Below are 21,525 nucleotides of genomic sequence, written 5' to 3'. Positions count from 1 at the left end.
GCATTATTTGCAATTCATAACAAATTGCAATTAGCAACATATCATACGAATTGTAATTCGTAACATCATACTACATTGAACAAAAATATAAACTCAACATGTAAAGTGTTGGTCCCATGTTTCATGAGCTGAAATAAAATATCCCAGAAATGTTCCATACGCACAAAAAGCTTATTTCTCTCACATTTTGTTTACATCCTTGTTAGTGAGCATTTCTCTTTTGCTAAGATAATCCATCCACCTGACAGGTGTGGCATATCAAGAAGCTGAATAAACAGCATGATCATTACACAGGTGCACCTTGTGCTGGGGGACAATAAAGGGCCACTCTAAAATGTGCAGTTTTGTCACACAACACAATGCCACAGATGTCTCAAGTTTTGAGGGACCGTGCAATTGGCATGCTGACTGCAAGAATGTCCACCAAAGCTGTTGCCAGATAATTTAATGTTAATTTCTCTACCAGAAGCCACCTCCAACGTTGCTTTAAAGAATTTGGCAGTACGACCAACCGGCCTCTCAACCGCAGACCACGTGTATGGCGTTGTGTGGGCGAGAGGTTTGCTGATGTCAACGTGTGAACATAGTGCCCCATGGTGGCGGTGGGGTTATGGTATGGGTAGGCATAAAATACAGACAACAAAAAAATGGCAATTTGAATGCACATAAATACCGTGACGAGATTCTGAGGCCCATAATGAGGCCAATATTGTTTTATCAATATTGATAAAATATTGAATATTTTATTCAATATTGTCATGTGAAATCCATAGATTAGGGTCTAATGAATTTATTTAAATTGACTGATTTCCTTATATGAACTGTAACTCAGTAAAATCTTTGAAATTGTTGCACATTGCATTTATATTTTTGTTCAGTATAATTGAAGTGTCCCAGATTTCGTTTACTAAGTTACATCTACCCCCAGTCCAGGTTGGTTATCTACTTTGAAGAGCTAGTCAAATAATTTTGTCAGACAGCTCTGCAACATACTTAGGCAGGCTTGCCTAGCTGAATAGGATGACTAAAGACAGTACAGTACAGGGTGCGCAGAGATAACTTTGTCTGGCTAGCTGCTACTGCCTGAGCAGAGATGAGATGATGACTTTAAGGAATTAAAAATAATAAAGCCATCAAATAAAACTAAGTAATATACACAACTGAAATATTGTATTATTTCATAGCAATTTCCTATTTTTCTATTGATGTCAACCCAATGTGGACCTGACAGAAATAATTGAATGTGAATGTTCACTGTTGTTGGCTTTAGAATTTCAATTAAAAAGCTCTAAAATCCTTTGAATGTCATTATTTCATAATGCATTTAATTTTGAAAAAAATTATCGTAAACAAAATAAAAAAACATAATTATTTTTTTATAATCGAACCCAAAACCGAATCGAGCTCAAAAAACACTTATCGCTCAGCACTAGTTCCATGTAGAACCCTCTGTGGAAATGGTTCTACATGGAACCTCAAAGTTTCTATCAGGAACCAAAAGTGTTCTACTTGGAACCAAAAAGGTTAGTCAAATGGTTCTCTTATGGGGACAGATAGCACCTTTTTTATGAGTGTAGAGAGCGCACAAGACATAGGGCATATAAGTCGCTTGGAGTGGTGAGAGACAGAAGGGGAGGGAAAGTGTGGGGGAAAGAGACTGGGAGAGAGAAGCTGCTCTGTGTGGACTGTAGCTTGCAGCTGTAATTGTGGAAGAGCGAGAAAGCGTGCTCATGTGAGAGAGACTCAGAGACTACTAGAGAGAGAGAGAGAGAAAGCAAAAGAGGTTGAGAGAGAGTGAGAGAGAGACAGACAGATAGCGAAGGCTGAAACACAGAGAGTGAAGTAAATAAAGAATGCAAGAAAGACAGTACAGTGACGCAGTGCTTCTCTGTCTACTGTAGGTGTACGAATTCTGTGGAGGCAGCGTGATACAAGGACTATACATTTCCTGTCTCCTATCAGCCGGATTTACTCCGAAAAGGGCATCAATGACCATTGGACCATATACTTCTCCACAATATTGCAGGCACTAAAGGTGGACTTTTAACAAGTGCAGTGACAATGCAGGTGAGATTCTCTTGATAGTTTATATACTGTACATGTGTTCAACTGCATGTTGTACTGAAATTATAGTGTTTGGTTTGCTAGACTTGAAGTAAGCCTTTTTATTGAAATGAATCACTTGTGGTGCATGGCATTTCTATCTGTTTATAATCGGGAAAACTGAATATCTACTAGATGCCGAGTTATGTATATTTCATACGCTTGCAGACTGTATGTTATGTTTGCGGTAAAAAATATTCAACAGCTTCTGTCTGAAGCCAGATGATGTGTCGACAGAGGCTGTGTTGTTTAGTTTAATTGTGGTAATGAGCTGTTACTATGCATTTACTTATAATCTGAGATATATTTGATATGGCTTCCAGGTAAAAAACAAAAAACAAAGATGTGCTTTGGAAAGTGAACTTTTATGATTGAGTGTAGAGAACAATGACGTTCTGTGTCTCTGTATCGCTTCTTCTCATACCGTACACACAGATACAGTCACACTCACAATATGTGTTGCTTTGTTCACTAAGTCCTGTGCTGCTGGCTCTCCCTAGCTGCAGACAGCAGGACAGTTGATGGAGTGACGTGCTCTGGGTGGGGTGCCTGTTCATTAGATGAGTGTGATTGAGACCACAGTATATTGACAGGGAGTAGAACGATGAGACTACTGTACATGGTTAACAAACACAACAAAGATCAACAGAGCAAGCGAGGAGTCACCTATAGATCTACGGATAGCTGGATTCAGGAATAAAGCGCCTTTCACAGTGCTCTTCACACATCCTGTAACAGCAAAATAAAATGGATTCATAGAGAAAGTAAGAGGTAGATGAGAGAAGGTGTGGAAAGAGAAGGCTGGGAAGAGATATGCAGTATGGGGGGAGTCGTCATAGATTGAGTGGACTTTGGAGAAGGGTAGAAAAGAGATAAGGAGGCGAGGGAGTGTGAGAGAGATGGAGTCACTGCTGTGTTCTAGTACAGCTAGGCCATGACAGTAAAGACAGCCCTGGCTTGGGGGGACATCGAGTAGAGATGGCCAGTCCATTATTCCTGCTCCAGGGTGGGAGCCCTGACCTAGCCCCTAATCCAACAGCCTTCCCTACGCCTCGCCTCTCACCCAAGGAGATCGCCACGGCTCTCCTCACACAAACAAACACACATCCACTGCATGCATGACAAACACAAGCTTCATAAGCCCCGTGGTCAGTCAGCCCTCCTTACCCAGCTAGCTACCACTGCTCCTCAAACGTTCACCACACACTTCTGCCTACCACTTAGGCATTTTACTTTCCACAGACACCTCTATATCCATTTTAATTTGTATCAAGGGCATTTGTTAGTCTATTGTTATACTGCTTCTCTTTTGTCATTTGCATTGGTTTGTGAGATTTGTTTTGTTGTAAAACTAAAAGATTGTGCGGATGAAGTCATGTCTTGCTGTGAGGATCAGTTGTGTAGTTGTTGTGACAGTGTCCCCCACAGCCTCAGGCATTGCTATGGGCACACAGGGGACATTTCCGCCTGTCATCTCCACTTTAGTTACAACCAAAGACGTTTAACAAGGGTACAGATCTTGTACCTCCCGAAACTTAAAAGATAAATCTGTATGCCATCAAACAAAATGCTTTTTTTCTTTTGTTCAGCATTTTGATTTCAGGTCTTAGTCGTTCTTAATCCTCATATAATTGAGATGGAATGCACAGTGTAAGGCTCAGTTTAATTTATAATAATAGCTGTAATCAGATTTTCTATATCCCCACAGTTTTGAATTGGTCCACCCAGGGATCTTACCAGCTATAAATCTCAGTTATGTGCAGTGGTGGAAAAAAGTACTGAATTGTCATCCTTGAGTAAAAGTAAAAATACCTTTAATAGAAAATTACTCAAGTAAAAGGGAAAGTAAAAGTCTAAAAGTATTTGGTTTTAAATATCAAAAGTAAATGTAATTGTTAAAATATACTTAAGTATTAAAAGTACAAGTATAAATCATTTCACATTCCTTATAGAGTGGAGTTGGTATCGCAGTTGAGAAAATACTTTCAGACAAAAAGCTAAAAAGCGACTGCCCCTAAAAACCAACGACTCCCTTTGAAAACGGGCGATGTGGCATCAGAAACATTTATTATAGTGTAAAAATGTACTACAAAGTGTAGCTAAATAGAATAACTTTGGTCATACCCCCTCAGCACGTGACGTCCATGGACGTCGAATTATGGTCGATATCAGGTCTGTCTGTTGTGGCCGCTATTTCACCCCAAATTGGTTTATACATGTATAACTATGTAAATGTCTCTCGGACCAGGTGACTTTTATCAATATACACTCTAAAAAGTAAAGGTTCCTGGAGTATCCTTTAGGGGTTCTTCAAACTGGAACTGTGGGGGAACCCCTAAAAGTTATTTGAAGAACATTTTGTGGGAACTCCTCTAAGTTCTTCGAAGAACCCCTTATCATGGTTCCTCAAAGAACCTTTTGGGGTTCATTTTTTTAACTCCCAGCAAACCAGACAGCACCATTTTTTTATTGCCTTTTTTTTTTACAGATAGCCAGGGGCACACTCCAACACTCCAACATCATTTAAAAACAACGCATTTGTGATTAGTGAGTCTGCCAGAGTTAGAAGGGATGACCAGGGATGTTCTCTTGATAAGTGTGTGAATTTGACCTTTTTCCTGTCTTGCTAAGCATTCGAAACATAACAAGTACTTCTGGGTGTCAGGGAAAATGTATGGAGTAAAAAGTACATTATTTTCTTTAGGAAGGTAGCAAAGTAAAAGTAAAAGTTGTCAAATATAAATAGTAAAGTACAGATACCCCCAGAAAATGACTTAAGTAGTACTTTAAAGTATTTTTACTTGAGTACTTTACACCACTGGTTATGTGTCATTATATAAGAGCATTAAATATTGCAAGTTGAGCTTCCACCTCCCATTATGGCCTGTAGAGTAAATTGCTGCTCTTAGTTGAGCTAATTAGTCATGGTGATTGGTCTATAGGCATGGTTCATGATGAACAAAACAATGCAGCCTCTCTGTCCATGTTGGATTCATTAGCTTCATTCAGCCTGTTGCACACACGCATACGTCTGCGTGCGAGGATTGCATGGAGAGAAAAAAAAACGTTGAATGTGCCGTGAAGGTTAAGGGCTCCATTATTTTGTGTGCATTATATTAAACATGTGAGGCCTGTCACTTAGGCTGGTCCTGCTGGGCCATACCGATAGTTCCCATGGCACTCATCCTCGATGTTAATCAAAATAAAAAAATGGACTCTGGTTTGTGAGGTGAACTAACCTTCCTACTTGGCTTGCAGAGACAAGGTGCTGTCAATTTAACCTTTTATTTTGACTAGGCAAGTGAGTTAAGAACAAATTCTTATTTACAATGACAGCCTACCAGGGAACAGTGGGTTAACTGCCTTATTTAGGGCAGAATGACAGATTTTTTACCTTGTCAGCTCAGGGATTCGATCCAACAACCTTTCGGTTACTGGCCCAATGCGCTAACCACTAGGCACTAGGCTACCTGACACCCCAAATAAACTGGATGTAATTAGCTTGAAGAATACTGTCAGTCCCTGGAGAACCCTTGATCTGTGTCCCTAACGTAAGATGAAGTGGGAGTGCTGCTGCCTGAGGAGCTGCAGCTGCAGTCAATATTAACTGGGCTGGGCTATTTTTACCCCATTTTGTTTTTCCACTGAATTGGTCTTTTAACCCAAATATATATGAATTCTAGTCAATGGACACAATAAGCAAAAATGTGTGAGATGTTTGAAATGATTCCCTTTGTTTTGGGCAATGATAACTAGGACTGTAAATGTAGGAGAATTGTGAATTGTTTTCACTCAGTCGATTCACAATGTTATTTTACGCATTTCCACATTCACATTTTTTATTGAGTTTTCTTGCTTTCTGCTCACTGCAGCCAGTGTAAAAATCCATGGTCTTGTTGCGCTGATCTGTCAGTGTTCCCTCCAATTGACTTTTTCTTGCTAGATGTCTGTCTCTCTTGATATCTTCATGCACACCAGTCAAGGGGATATTGTGTAGGAGATTGAAAGGCAAAGGTATGTAGTTGTCAGCTGAAACCAAAATCTGGTTCTGAACATTGGGTACTCTTGGACTATTCGTTTCAAAGACAAGCATAAAAATGTTACGCAATAACAAGATTTAGAAGGAACATCTTACCTCATACAAAAGGTACCTCTGAAATATGGACTATTTGATTACATACAGTCAAGTCCCAAATTATTGGCACCCTTGAGAAAGATGAGCAAAAATACTATATAAAATATATAATACAAATACTACTAATTCTACAGTATTTGAATGCAAAAAAAGGAAAATTATATTATTTTATACTAATGCAAGTGCTCAGAGCAAGAGATTTTGTTAAACAAGTAATACAAAATTATCAAAATGATTGGCACCCCTGTTTTTAATACTCTAGCATCCTCCCCTTGCGAGGATAACAACACAGCCTTAAACACTTTTTTAATGATGATTGGAGAACACATTGGGATGGATCTTAGACCACTCCTCCATACAGAATATTTCCAGATCCTTGATATCCTTCGTCTGCGTTTATGGACTGCCCTCTTCAATTCAAACCACAGGTTTTCAATGGGGATCAAATCCTGAGACGGCCATTCAAAATGTTGATTTTGTGGTCAATGAACCATTTCTTTGTGGATTTTGATGTGTGCTTGGGGTTATTGTCTTGCTAAAAGATCCACTTGCGGCAAAGTTTCAAGATCCCTCCCAAATGTGTTCTCCAACCTCATAAAACATTTTCGAAAAAAAGCTCAGTGTCGTTATACCTGTATTGAAAACAGGGGATTCAGGAAAAGATATGATCCCTTATTGATGTCACCTGTTAAATCCACTTCCATCCGTGTAGATGAAAGAGAGGAGACAGGTTAAAGAAGGTTTTTAAGCCTTGAGACAATTGAGACATGTACTGTGTATGTGTGCCATTCAGAAGGTAAATGGGCAAGACAAAAGGACATCCAGCCAACTTGACACAACTGTGGGAAGCATTTGAGTCAACATGGGCCAGCATCCCTGTGGAATGCTTTCGACACCTTGTAGAGTCCATGCTCCAACGCATTGAGGTTGTTCTGAGGGCAAAAGGGAGCGGGGGGATCCAACAACTGAAAAAACACATTTTGCCCCAGGGATCCGTGGAAGTTTAGAGGGTGTAATACAATACAATGTAATATTATTAATCTACAATGTTTGTTATTAAACCTTGGGCAACATGAGCCTATTGGTATCCACAGTACTCCACCTATTATACATTTTCCATCTCAATACTTCAATACTATATTTTTTTACATAAATGCACTGTAATTTAAAGTAATTGTCCAGTGAAAATCAAACTTTTAAAAGCTAATGTTCTGTTAACTCATACCCAAATAATTTTGACTATACTCGTATTTGTGGCCGAAGCATTAATTGGAGAAAAATACTTTAAAAAAGCCACCTCAAACTTGTATCTCAAACAGACCGTTTCAAAAATGCTTTTTAAATGAGATTTAAACATAATCGGTTCAAGGACATACATCTGGTGTATTAGAAGCATTTATTGGTACCATGATTGACTTTCTATTTATTTATTTCACTATTATGGGGGATCCTGTTTTCTGCTAACAATGCCTGCAGTGGTGCGGTCGGCCGTGAACTTCCATGGCTTCAATGAGAGGTGGCAGTCTGTCACGTCTGCTCTCGCTCCTCCCCTCCGGTGTTTGACGTCGCCGGTATACTAACCGCCGGTCCTGGGATCCATCATTACGAGCACCTGCACGTTGTCATGAGGCAAACCTGGACTCCATTACCTTACTTATTACCACCCCTATATCTGGCCCTCCCTTAGGTTCCTTCCCCAGTCAGTATTGATCCTGTGTACATGCAAAGACGCTACTGTTATGTTGTCTCGTTTGTTGTTTTATTAAACGTTTCACCTGCTTCTCAACTTACAGCGTCTTCGTTACACAGTCGTTTTCTCTCTGCCTCATGACAACATGTGTAGAACTGCAGGATATTAGCGTTATAGTTGCAACAAGAAACATTTCTCTGCCCCATGACAACATGTGTAGAACTGCAGGATATTAGCGTTATAGTTGCAACAAGAAACATTTCTCTGCCTCATGACAACATGTGTAGAACTGCAGGATATTAGCGTTATAGTTGCAACAAGAAACATTTCTCTGCCCCATGACAAAATGTGTAGAATGCAGGAAATTAGCAAGTTTTTTTCCCTCCAAGAGGCAGACCTTTAAAATGTTCATTCCCAGGGCCCGAGACTTGGTTTGTCCGGCCTTGCACACGAAATCATGGTAAAACTCCTTGTATGATATTTTTTAGACTTATTTATATATTTATAGACTGAGCTATTTAAAAACACTTTTTCAACATTTCAAGATAGCAGTTAGTTCAGTTTGATCTTATTAAAGACAGCTGTATAATTTTTTTAATTCATTTTGACATATTGTTTGGGACCACTTTTTTTGCTCTGTTTGAAGGCTGTCAGCTTCTTCTCAGGAGGAGAATCACTTAGCCTTTCAACTAATTTTCAAATGATAGGATGCCTAAACTAACGGTGTACACCAGGTGTATCCAGTATAAACTAACGGTGTACACCAGGTGTATCCAGTATAAACTAACGGTGTACACCCGAAGCTTCCAGTCTGTTATTCGAACTCAATCAGCATGACAGAGTGATCTCCAGCCTTGTCCTCGTCAACACTCACACCTGTTAACGAGAGAATCACTGACATGCCGGTCCTTTTGTGGCAGGGCTGAAATGCAGTGGAAATGTTTTTTGGGGGGATTCAGTTAATTTGCATAACCCCCTCCTACTGCAGTACATCCAGGAGGAGGTAGGATTACACTACCCACAACCCCCTCCTACTGCAGTACAAACAGGAGGAGGTAGGACTACACTACCCACAACCCCTCCTACTGCAGTACGTACAGGAGGAGGTAGGACTACACTACCCACAACCCCCTCCTACTGCAGTACATACAGGAGGTAGGACTACACTACCCACAACCCCCTCCTACTGCAGTATCTACAGGAGGAGGTAGGACTACACTACCCACAACCCCTCCTACTGCAGTACATACAGGAGGAGGTAGGACTACACTACCCACAACCCCTCCTACTGCAGTACATCCAGGAGGAGGTAGGATTACACTACCCACAACCCCTCCTACTGCAGTATGTACAGGAGGAGGTAGGACTACACTACCCACAACCCCCTCCTACTGCAGTACATACAGGAGGAGGTAGGACTACACTACCCACAACCACAGTTCCCTAAAGGCAGGGTTGGGTAGGTTAGTACCCTGTTAGAGGGTTGGGTAGATTAGTACCCCGTTAGAGGGTTGGGTAGGTTAGTACCCCGTTAGAGGGTTGGGTAGGTTAGTACCCTGTTAGAGGGTTGGGTAGGTTAGTACCCTGTTAGAGGGTTGGGTAGGTTAGTACCCTGTTAGAGGGTTGGGTAGGTTAGTACCCGTTAGAGGGTTGGGTAGGTTAGTACCCCGTTAGAGGGTTGGGTAGGTTAGTACCCGTTAGAGGGTTGGGTAGGTTAGTACCCGTTAGAGGGTTGGGTAGGTTAGTACCCCGTTAGAGGGTTGGGTAGGTTAGTACCCTGTTAGAGGGTTGGGTAGGTTAGTACCCTGTTAGAGGGTTGGGTAGGTTAGTACCCCGTTAGAGGGTTGGGTAGGTTAGTACCCCGTTAGAGGGTTGGGTAGGTTAGTACCCCGTTAGAGGGTTGGGTAGGTTAGTACCCCGTTAGAGGGTTGGGTAGGTTAGTACCCCGTTAGAGGGTTGGGTAGGTTAGTACCCGTTAGAGGGTTGGGTAGGTTAGTACCCTGTTAGAGGGTTGGGTAGGTTAGTACCCTGTTAGAGGGTTGGGTAGGTTAGTACCCTGTTAGAGGGTTGGGTAGGTTAGTACCCTGTTAGAGGGTTGGGTAGGTTAGTACCCTGTTAGAGGGTTGGGTAGGTTAGTACCCTGTTAGAGGGTTGGGTAGGTTAGTACCCCGTTAGAGGGTTGGGTAGGTTAGTACCCCGTTAGAGGGTTGGGTAGGTTAGTACACCGTTAGAGGGTTGGGTAGGTTAGTACCCCGTTAGAGGGTTGGGTAGGTTAGTACCCCGTTAGAGGGTTGGGTAGGTTAGTACCCCGTTAGAGGGTTGGGTAGGTTAGTACCCCGTTAGAGGGTTGGGTAGGTTAGTACCCGTTAGAGGGTTGGGTAGGTTAGTACCCGTTAGAGGGTTGGGTAGGTTAGTACCCCGTTAGAGGGTTGGGTAGGTTAGTACCCGTTAGAGGGTTGGGTAGGTTAGTACCCGTTAGAGGGTTGGGTAGGTTAGTACCCCGTTAGAGGGTTGGGTAGGTTAGTACCCCATTAGAGGGTTGGGTAGGTTAGTACCCGTTAGAGGGTTGGGTAGGTTAGTACCCGTTAGAGGGTTGGGTAGGTTAGTACCCGTTAGAGGGTTGGGTAGGTTAGTACCCTGTTAGAGGGTTGGGTAGGTTAGTACCCTGTTAGAGGGTTGGGTAGGTTAGTACCCGTTAGAGGGTTGGGTAGGTTAGTACCCCGTTAGAGGGTTGGGTAGGTTAGTACCCCGTTAGAGGGTTGGGTAGGTTAGTACCCGTTAGAGGGTTGGGTAGGTTAGTACCCGTTAGAGGGTTGGGTAGGTTAGTACCCCGTTAGAGGGTTGGGTAGGTTAGTACCCCGTTAGAGGGTTGGGTAGGTTAGTACCCCGTTAGAGGGTTGGGTAGGTTAGTACCCCGTTAGAGGGTTGGGTAGGTTAGTACCCTGTTAGAGGGTTGGGTAGGTTAGTACCCCGTTAGAGGGTTGGGTAGGTTAGTACCCCGTTAGAGGGTTGGGTAGGTTAGTACCCCGTTAGAGGGTTGGGTAGGTTAGTACCCGTTAGAGGGTTGGGTAGGTTAGTACCCCGTTAGAGGGTTGGGTAGGTTAGTACCCTGTTAGAGGGTTGGGTAGGTTAGTACCCTGTTAGAGGGTTGGGTAGGTTAGTACCCTGTTAGAGGGTTGGGTAGGTTAGTACCCCGTTAGAGGGTTGGGTAGGTTAGTACCCCGTTAGAGGGTTGGGTAGGTTAGTACCCTGTCCTCAGGACCTTTACCATAATCTATCAGTCTCTGTGTGTGTGTGTGTGTGTGTGTGTGTGTGTGTGTGTGTGTGTGTGTGTGTGTGTGTGTGTGTTTCAGGATGACATCATCGATGATGCGGTGGGTTTCGTGGCGGCAGCGGAGATGCTGAGGGAGAGGGGGCGGGACGATCATCGCCGTGGCAACGCACGCCATCCTGTCCGCGGACGCTCCCAGGATCCTCCAGGAGTCAGTCATTAGTCAGAGAGGAGAGGAGGTACCCCCTGTATATAACCTCATTACTACCCGGTACCCCCTGTATATAGTCTCATTACTACCTGGTACCCCCTGTATATAACCTCATTACTACCCGGTACCCCCTGTATATAGCCTCATTACTACCCGGTACCCCCTGTATATAGCCTCATTACTACCTGGTACCCCCTGTATATAGCCTCATTACTACCTGGTACCCCCTGTATATAGCCTCATTACTACCTGGTACCCCCTGTATATAACCTCATTACTACCCGGTACCCCCTGTATATAGCCTCATTACTACCCGGTACCCCTGTATATAGCCTCATTACTACCTGGTACCCCCTGTATATAGCCTCATTACTACCTGGTACCCCCTGTATATAGCCTCATTACTACCTGGTACCCCCTGTATATAGCCTCATTACTACCTGGTACCCCCTGTATATGTGACAGGTTACAGGAAATACTCATAGCCTGTTATACATTAAAAAGTATTAGTAAGTTCATAGTATGTGAGGATCTTAAAACATCTAAGGTTAAAAATATCATGCATTCTGTATTAGTTGATAGAGATGGATAACATTCATATAATTGTGTTAAAAAGTAAAAAATCCATCAAGCGTACAAAAGGTAAGAATTGTAAAAGGAATGTGTAAACCGTTATATTGATTACTTTATTTTGTGGTGCCAAATTGAAGGGGAAAAGTGTTAATCTGTGATCTACTAAATGCTCTTTAATCTATGAGCCTGAGATCGATTGCTCTGGTCTCCAGCCAAGTTCGCGGGGAAATCGCGGTCTTTTCCTCATTACAGTAAAAGTTCTCAGTGAGGAAACAATACCGTATCACACTCGGGATTATTTCTCCCCTTTTTCAGGGGCCAAAGCCTCATTAGATATCGGTCGTCCAGAACAACTAGCCAAAGCCTCATTAGATATCGGTCGTCCAGAACAACTAGCCAAAGCCTCATTAGATATCGGTCGTCCAGAACAACTAGCCAAAGCCTCATTAGATATCGGTCGTCCAGAACAACTAGCCAAAGCCTCATTAGATATCGGTCGTCCAGAACAACTAGCCAAAGCCTCATTAGATATCGGTCGTCCAGAACAACTAGCCAAAGCCTCATTAGATATCGGTCGTCCAGAACAACTAGCCAAAGCCTCATTAGATATCGGTCGTCCAGAACAACTAGCCAAAGCCTCATTAGATATCGGTCGTCCAGAACAACTAGCCAAAGCCTCATTAGATATCGGTCGTCCAGGACAACTAGACAAAACCTCATTAGATATCGGTCGTCCAGAACAACTAGCCAAAGCCTCATTAGATATCGGTCGTCCAGAACAACTAGCCAAAGCCTCATTAGATATCGGTCGTCCAGAACAACTAGCCAAAGCCTCATTAGATATCGGTCGTCCAGAACAACTAGCCAAAGCCTCATTAGATATCGGTCGTCCAGAACAACTAGCCAAAGCCTCATTAGATATCGGTCGTCCAGGACAACTAGCCAAAGCCTCATTAGATATCGGTCGTCCAGAACAACTAGCCAAAGCCTCATTAGATATCGGTCGTCCAGAACAACTAGCCAAAGCCTCATTAGATATCGGTCGTCCAGAACAACTAGCCAAAGCCTCATTAGATATCGGTCGTCCAGGACAACTAGCCAAAGCCTCATTAGATATCGGTCGTCCAGAACAACTAGCCAAAGCCTCATTAGATATCGGTCGTCCAGAACAACTAGCCAAAGCCTCATTAGATATCGGTCGTCCAGGACAACTAGCCAAAGCCTCATTAGATATCGGTCGTCCAGAACAACTAGCCAAAGCCTCATTAGATATCGGTCGTCCAGGACAACTAGCCAAAGCCTCATTAGATATCGGTCGTCCAGAACAACTAGCCAAAGCCTCATTAGATATCGGTCGTCCAGAACAACTAGCCAAAGCCTCATTAGATATCGGTCGTCCAAAGGAAGTCTGTAGACGGGAGTGTTTATGCGTCTATACAGAACAACTGGCGTAATTTCCCGGACTATTAAGCGCACCTGAATATAAGCCGAACCCACTGAATTTTTAAAAAAAGTATTATTTTGAACATAAATAAGTCGCACATGTCTATAAGCCGCAGGTGCCTACCGGTACATTGAAACAAATTAACTTTACACAGGCTTTAATGAAACACGGCTTGTAACAACAATAAATAGGCTTTAACGAAACACAACTACAAAATGAGGATGTGATTTGCTCGGGTTTCCCAAAAACATGATTTGCTGGTTGGGGTAAGTTTCTCAAAAGCATGTGAAATCACAAAAAAAAGTGTCTTGGACCCTTACTATGAAATTCAACTTACATAAATAAAATAGATTTAGTTGTAAAAAAAAAGAACTTCTCCTGTAAGGCAGTGTTATTAAAATGGAGGTGAAATGTCTTTAAAAAGTGGGTGTTAACGAAATGTCTGTGTGGCACTCTTCCCCTCCCACTACACTTTCTCCCTCCCCTCCCAGGATGTGAAGTTAAAGAACATGGGTTCTTGGCCCAGCGTTCTCAGTCCACCCCCGCCTCCGCTGTCCGCTCCTCTAGCGACAGCTTCGAACAGGTCCGTCGCGTCGCCCGAGAGAAGGAGAGAGAGAAACAGCTAAAAGCACAGGCCAGGAGAGAGCAGGAGAAACTACGGTAAGAGGGAAGGATGGAGGGAGGGAAAGGGAGGAGGAGGAGGAGGAGAGGGAGAAGACCTCTCAGCCGAGGTAGAAACTATGGTGAGAAAAAGGGAAGGATGGATAAAGGGAGAAGCTCATTCTAGCACCCCATCTAAGCTCATCCCCCTCTGACACTCCACTTTCTCTTCTCCAGTAGCCGTGACGACGAGGACTCTGTGGACCAGCAGAGGGAGCTGGCGAGACGCCGCGAGCAGGAAAGGAGGAGGAGAGAGGTGGTAATACTTTATAGCAGTAATACTACTATAATACTAACATGTTATACTAGTATAGCAGGAGAGAGGTGGTAATACTTTATAGCAGTAATACTACTATAATACTAACATAATATACTGGTATAGTAGGAGAGAGGCGGTAATACTTTATAGCAGTAATACTACTATAATACTAACATGTTATACTAGTATAGCAGGAGAGAGGTGGTAATACTTTATAGCAGTAATACTACTATAATACTAACATAATATACTGGTATAGCAGGAGAGAGGCGGTAATACTACTATAATACTAACATGTTATACTAGTATAGCAGGAGAGAGGCGGTAATACTACTATAATACTAACATGTTATACTAGTATAGCAGGAGAGAGGTGGTAATACTTTATAGCAGTAATACTACTATAATACTAACATGTTATACTAGTATAGTAGGAGAGAGGCGGTAATACTACTATAATACTAACATGTTATACTAGTATAGCAGGAGAGAGGCGGTAATACTTTATAGCAGTAATACTACTATAATACTAACATGTTATACTAGTATAGCAGGAGAGAGGCGGTAATACTTTATAGCAGTAATACTACTATAATACTAACATGTTATACTAGTATAGCAGGAGAGAGGCGGTAATACTTTATAGCAGTGATACTACTATAATACTAACATGTTATACTAGTATAGCAGGAGAGAGGCGGTAATACTTTATAGCAGTTATACTACTATAATACTAACATGTTATACTAGTATAGCAGGAGAGAGGCGGTAATACTTTATAGCAGTGATACTACTATAATACTAACATGTTATACTAGTATAGCAGGAGAGAGGCGGTAATACTTTATAGCAGTTATACTACTATAATACTAACATGTTATACTAGTATAGCAGGAGAGAGGCGGTAATACTTTATAGCAGTGATACTACTATAATACTAACATGTTATACTAGTATAGCAGGAGAGAGGCGGTAATACTTTATAGCAGTGATACTACTATAATACTAACATGTTATACTAGTATAGCAGGAGAGAGGCGGTAATACTTTATAGCAGTAATACTACTATAATACTAACATAAAATACTAGTTTACCAGAAGAGAGGCGGTAATACTTTATAGCAGTAATACTACTATAATACTAACATAAAATACTGGTTTAGCAGAAGAGAGGTGGTAATACTTTATAGCAGTTATACTACTATAATACTATCATAAAATACTGGTATAGTAGGAGAGAGGTGGTAATACTTAATACCATTTGTACTACTGTAATACAAAATTCAAAAGGCACTCGCACATCTGAGCAATCTTATTGGAGGTGCATGATAACAGTTGAAACAGGATGAATGAAAAAAGGAAACCGCACACTGCTCTTCATAGTATCACTGATATTTAATAAGCTTTACGTATCGGCCTCACGGCCTTCGTCAGAGATACTATCAAGAGCAGTGTGTGGTTTCTTTTTACTACTGTAATACTAACATAATATACTTTTCTAGGAGAAGAGAGGTGGTAATACTTTATAGCAGTTATACTACTATAATACTAACATAATATACTGGTTTAGCAGAAGAGAGGTGGTAATACTTTATTGCAGTAATACTACTATAATACTAACATGTTATACTAGTATAGCAGGAGAGAGGCGGTAATACTTTATAGCAGTAATACTACTATAATACTAACATGTTATACTAGTATAGCAGGAGAGAGGTGGTAATACTTTATAGCAGTTATACTACTATAATACTAACATGTTATACTAGTATAGCAGTAATACTACTATAATACTAACATGATATACTGGTATAGCAGGAGAGAGGAGGAGAGAATCATCATAAAGATACGTATTAATATATGTATATTCTTGTTATATTATGTATATTCAGTTATATTACAATAATACAGAGGAGAGGTAGTTTAGCTGAGAAGAGATGGGAAAGATTAACACTGCATCTAATTCCTCTCTCTCTCGCTCTGTCTCTCATCCCCCTCTCTCTACAGATGGCGGACACCATTGACATCAACTTCCAGAGCAACTTGATGGTCATCTTTGAAGAGAACCTTTTTCTGAGAGAGAGATTGAGAAAGAGATATGAACTCTACCTTATCCCACCATGGCTGGGATTTCACACACAACACCCTCCCTCCCTCTGATTAGAGACCCCAGACCAGGATGTGAGCTCCAGAGACTTGAAGGAGACTGAGGTGAGGTACAGTAATAAGGAGTAGCCCTCCCTCCCTCCCTCTGATTAGAGACCCCAGACCAGGATGTGAGCTCCAGAGACTTGAAGGAGACTGAGGTGAGGTACAGTAATAAGGAGATGCCCTCCCTCCCTCTGATTAGAGACCCCAGACCAGGATGTGAGCTCCAGAGACTTGAAGGAGACTGAGGTGAGGTACAGTAATAAGGAGATGCCCTCCCTCCCTCTGATTAGAGACCCCAGACCAGGATGTGAGCTCCAGAGACTTGAAGGAGACTGAGGTGAGGTACAGTAATAAGGAGAAGCCCTCCCTCCCTCCCTCTGATTAGAGACCCCAGACCAGGATGTGAGCTCCAGAGACTTGAAGGAGACTGAGGTGAGGTACAGTAATAAGGAGATGCCCTCCCTCCCTCCCTCTGATTAGAGACCCCAGACCAGGATGTGAGCTCCAGAGACTTGAAGGAGACTGAGGTGAGGTACAGTAATAAGGAGTAGCCCTCCCTCCCTCTGATTAGAGACCCCAGACCAGGATGTGAGCTCCAGAGACTTGAAGGAGACTGAGGTGAGGTACAGTAATAAGGAGTAGCCCTCCCTCCCTCTGATTAGAGACCCCAGACCAGGATGTGAGCTCCAGAGACTTGAAGGAGACTGAGGTGAGGTACAGTAATAAGGAGTAGCCCTCCCTCCCTCCCTCTGATTAGAGACCCCAGACCAGGATGTGAGCTCCAGAGACTTGAAGGAGACTGAGGTGAGGTACAGTAATAAGGAGTAGCCCTCCCTCCCTCCCTCTGATTAGAGACCCCAGACCAGGATGTGAGCTCCAGAGACTTGAAGGAGACTGAGGTGAGGTACAGTAATAAGGAGTAGCCCTCCCTCCCTCCCTCTGATTAGAGACCCCAGACCAGGATGTGAGCTCCAGAGACTTGAAGGAGACTGAGGTGAGGTACAGTAATAAGGAGATGCCCTCCCTCCCTCCCTCTGATTAGAGACCCCAGACCAGGATGTGAGCTCCAGAGACTTGAAGGAGACTGAGGTGAGGTACAGTAATAAGGAGTAGCCCTCCCTCCCTCCCTCTGATTAGAGACCCCAGACCAGGATGTGAGCTCCAGAGACTTGAAGGAGACTGAGGTGAGGTACAGTAATAAGGAGTAGCCCTCCCTCCCTCCCTCTGATTAGAGACCCCAGACCAGGATGTGAGCTCCAGAGACTTGAAGGAGACTGAGGTGAGGTACAGTAATAAGGAGTAGCCCTCCCTCCCTCCCTCTGATTAGAGACCCCAGACCAGGATGTGAGCTCCAGAGACTTGAAGGAGACTGAGGTGAGGTACAGTAATAAGGAGATGCCCTCCCTCCCTCCCTCTGATTAGAGACCCCAGACCAGGATGTGAGCTCCAGAGACTTGAAGGAGACTGAGGTGAGGTACAGTAATAAGGAGATGCCCTCCCTCCCTCCCTCTGATTAGAGACCCCAGACCAGGATGTGAGCTCCAGAGACTTGAAGGAGACTGAGGTGAGGTACAGTAATAAGGAGTAGCCCTCCCTCCCTCTGATTAGAGACCCCAGACCAGGATGTGAGCTCCAGAGACTTGAAGGAGACTGAGGTGAGGTACAGTAATAAGGAGTAGCCCTCCCTCCCTCCCTCTGATTAGAGACCCCAGACCAGGATGTGAGCTCCAGAGACTTGAAGGAGACTGAGGTGAGGTACAGTAATAAGGAGTAGCCCTCCCTCCCTCCCTCTGATTAGAGACCCCAGACCAGGATGTGAGCTCCAGAGACTTGAAGGAGACTGAGGTGAGGTACAGTAATAAGGAGTAGCCCTCCCTCCCTCCCTCTGATTAGAGACCCCAGACCAGGATGTGAGCTCCAGAGACTTGAAGGAGACTGAGGTGAGGTACAGTAATAAGGAGTAGCCCTCCCTCCCTCCCCTCTGATTAGAGACCCCAGACCAGGATGTGAGCTCCAGAGACTTGAAGGAGACTGAGGTGAGGTACAGTAATAAGGAGTAGCCCTCCCTCCCTCCCTCTGATTAGAGACCCCAGACCAGGATGTGAGCTCCAGAGACTTGAAGGAGACTGAGGTGAGGTACAGTAATAAGGAGTAGCCCTCCCTCCCTCCCCTCTGATTAGAGACCCCAGACCAGGATGTGAGCTCCAGAGACTTGAAGGAGACTGAGGTGAGGTACAGTAATAAGGAGAAGCCCCCCCCCTCAGCGGTGGGGACCGGGAGTACAACTTCCACTTTTGCAATTTCAGATGCGTTTTTTGTGTCTAACTGCCCGTTTATCGTTGATGATTGGTTGTTGCCGTGGGCAATGGTGAAACCGGATACCTATGGATAAACAGATATGTGAACTCCTCTTGTATTCTGAAATGAAACCGGAGGGAGGAGGGGAGGACTGAGAACTATTACCTGAACATAAAGAATAAAAAGAGGGTTTAATGGAGAAAGAAGATGTGAACACCTTCTAACGTGCGAGAGGGAGGGCCGGGCGAACGAGAGGATGGACAGACTTCTTTCTCTTTGATTCATTTCTCTCTTAATCTAGAATTTTTCTCTCCCTGTTTTTTGATGTTGGGTTTTATTAAGCGGGGTGGGTGAGGAGATGGGGGAGGGAGAAGTGGGCCGGCTGTGTGTGTTACCATGTTTACGTCCCAAAAGGGCACCCTATTCCCTTCATATAGTGCACTACTTGTGTCCAGGGCCCATGGGGATCTGATCAAAAGTGGTGCGCTATATAGGGAGTAGGGTGCCATTTGGGACTTATCCTCTGAGATGGGTTCAGTTTCTCTCCGGACAGCAAGATGAACACCGGGGTCACACCCCAGCACTATAAAGAAGCACCCTTCCTTCCTTCCTTCTTTCCTTCTTACTCTCCTTGTTCTTTGTGACATCACTGACTTGACACAACTTGAAAGTGTAAAAGCTTGAACTCCATTTTTTCAGTCATATCTGATTCATTGATTATTTCAAGAAAGGAGGCAGAGAGGGAAGGAAGGAGGGAACGAGGGGAAAAAGAGGAAGGATGAGTGAAGAAACGAGGCAGAGAGGGAAGGAAGGAGGGAACGAGGGGAAAAAGAGGAAGGATGAGTGAAGAGAGGAGGGAGAGAGGGAAGGAAGGAAGAGAGGGAGGGCGGGGTACATTTTAAAGGTGTTGGAATGTGGCTCTTGCCTTACAGCTCTGACCTGTAAATGAACACACGCCACTGATTTTATATATATAAATAAATAAATATATATTATATACGATGAAAAGTCCCTAAAAATAATTGGATTATGTTGTTGGGAGGGAGAACGGCTAATCTGCCTTGTGCTCAATTCCCTTTTGGTTTTTAGAGAATTGACTGTAAATAAAATAAATAAAAATGTATGATGCTATAAAAAATAGTTTTGTCTTGTTCATAACCTCCTTTCTCTCATCCTGTTTTTCTCTGTATCAAGTTCAGATATTCAAGAGTTTAAAGACCTCTGTTTTTATTTAAACAGTATGAATAATAACAATGACTGGGCTGATGGTCAGTTCAGTGAGTTGGAGCCTTTGATTGCCCTGCCTCTGGGAGCCTGTCGACTTGTTACATGATTACTGAGTGAAAGAGAGCCTATGAAAGTTTTCATGGAGGGTGGGTGCCCCCTGGTGGCTGAACCTGAGATCAATGAGAGAACTTGTCAGAAAAAAACGACAGAGTCCCACTTCTCTGTCATTGTACAAAGTAGAGAGTGGGGAAAAATGTGTAAAAATGTATACAGAGGCTCTTGAATTTGTCATAAAAAAATAAAAATAGTGAAAAAGGATTAAAATAAAGTTCCAACAGTACATGAGATGATCAGACTGAACCAACTGCTATCTTAAAATGTTTATTCAGTTAGAAAACAGGATGTATTACATAAAGTTATCACAGAATTAAAGTTATCACACGATTAAATAATAAATCCTCACTCACACAGACAAACATGGCTTCATTATTGTTCACAGTTTATTATCATAGTTTCTCACAGATCCTGGCTTCCACTGTTAGAATGGCTGAGCGAGAGGAGGTGGGGCTTTTTTCATAGCCTGAGAGAGAGAGAGACATTCAGTTTTACTAGAGGGGTTGGGTGCGCCCCTGTTGGCTGAACCCGGGTGGGAGGTTCCCCCTTAGCAAGCAATGGACCCCAGCACACCACTGAAGCCATTAAGAACTATATTCAAAAACACACCTGGTAACCTGTTCAATCACCAGGCACACGGCTCAACATAGTTCAATGACAGAGACTGTGGACTTAGAATAATTTTGGGTAAAAAAAAAAAAACATTGTGAAAATTAATAAAATAAAGTTGCAGCTGTCTTTGATATGCTCAAAATTAACTAACTGCTATCTTGAAATGTAGAGAAAGTGTTTTAAAATAGGCATCCTATCATTTGAAAATTAGTTGAAAGGCTAAGTGATTCTCCTCCTGACAAGAAGTTGACAGCCTTCAAACATAGTGCAAAAAAAGTGGGCGTGAACATATCATATTTTTGGGTCAAAAAAAATAATATACAGCTGTCTTTAATAAGATCAAACTGAACTAACTGGCATCTTGAAATGTTGAAAAAGTGTTTTTAAATAGCTCAGTCTTATCACTCAATATGAGTCAAAATCTGTCACTTCCAGGAGTGCTCCTTTTGTCAAAAATGAAAAAAATAACAACTCACAGCTGTGTTAATAGACCCAACTCAAACATCTGCTATCTTGAAATGTCCAAAAAAGGTATTTAAATGGGCCTACCAGACATCTTCTTGAGAGAAGATAAGGCCAGGGATCTCTCTGGTCACCCACAAAGCCATTTCCTCCTTTGGCCGTCTCTCCTTCCAGTTCTCTGCTGCCAATGACTGGAACGAACTACAAAAATCTCTGAAACTGGAAACACATATCTCCCTCACTAGCTTTAAGCACCAGCTGTCAGAGCAGCTCACAGATCACTGCACCTGTACATAGCCCATCTATAATTTAGCC

The 21,525-nt window shown here is 42.9% G+C and overlaps 1 long non-coding RNA gene across 3 annotated transcripts; it reads left to right on the top strand.

The window, feature by feature from the left end:
* Nucleotides 1-1,656: 1,656 nt before the first annotated feature.
* On the top strand, nt 1,657-16,613 carry LOC106596095 (uncharacterized). 3 transcript variants are annotated; one of them, XR_006763326.1, is made up of 4 exons: nt 1,657-2,067; nt 13,919-14,087; nt 14,265-14,343; nt 16,354-16,613. It is a non-coding gene; the product is annotated as an uncharacterized lncRNA (long non-coding RNA). The 3 variants fall into 3 exon arrangements; XR_006763328.1 differs by having other exon boundaries at nt 14,265-14,346; XR_006763327.1 differs by lacking the exon at nt 1,657-2,067 and adding an exon at nt 11,347-11,438.
* Nucleotides 16,614-21,525: the final 4,912 nt, after the last annotated feature.

The sequence above is a fragment of the Salmo salar genome, unplaced genomic scaffold, assembly GCF_905237065.1.
Source record: "Salmo salar unplaced genomic scaffold, Ssal_v3.1, whole genome shotgun sequence".
Taxonomy (NCBI): Eukaryota; Metazoa; Chordata; class Actinopteri; order Salmoniformes; family Salmonidae; genus Salmo; species Salmo salar.
The sequence above is the reverse complement of the archived record's forward strand: the minus strand, read 5'-3'. Positions and strand labels throughout refer to the sequence as shown.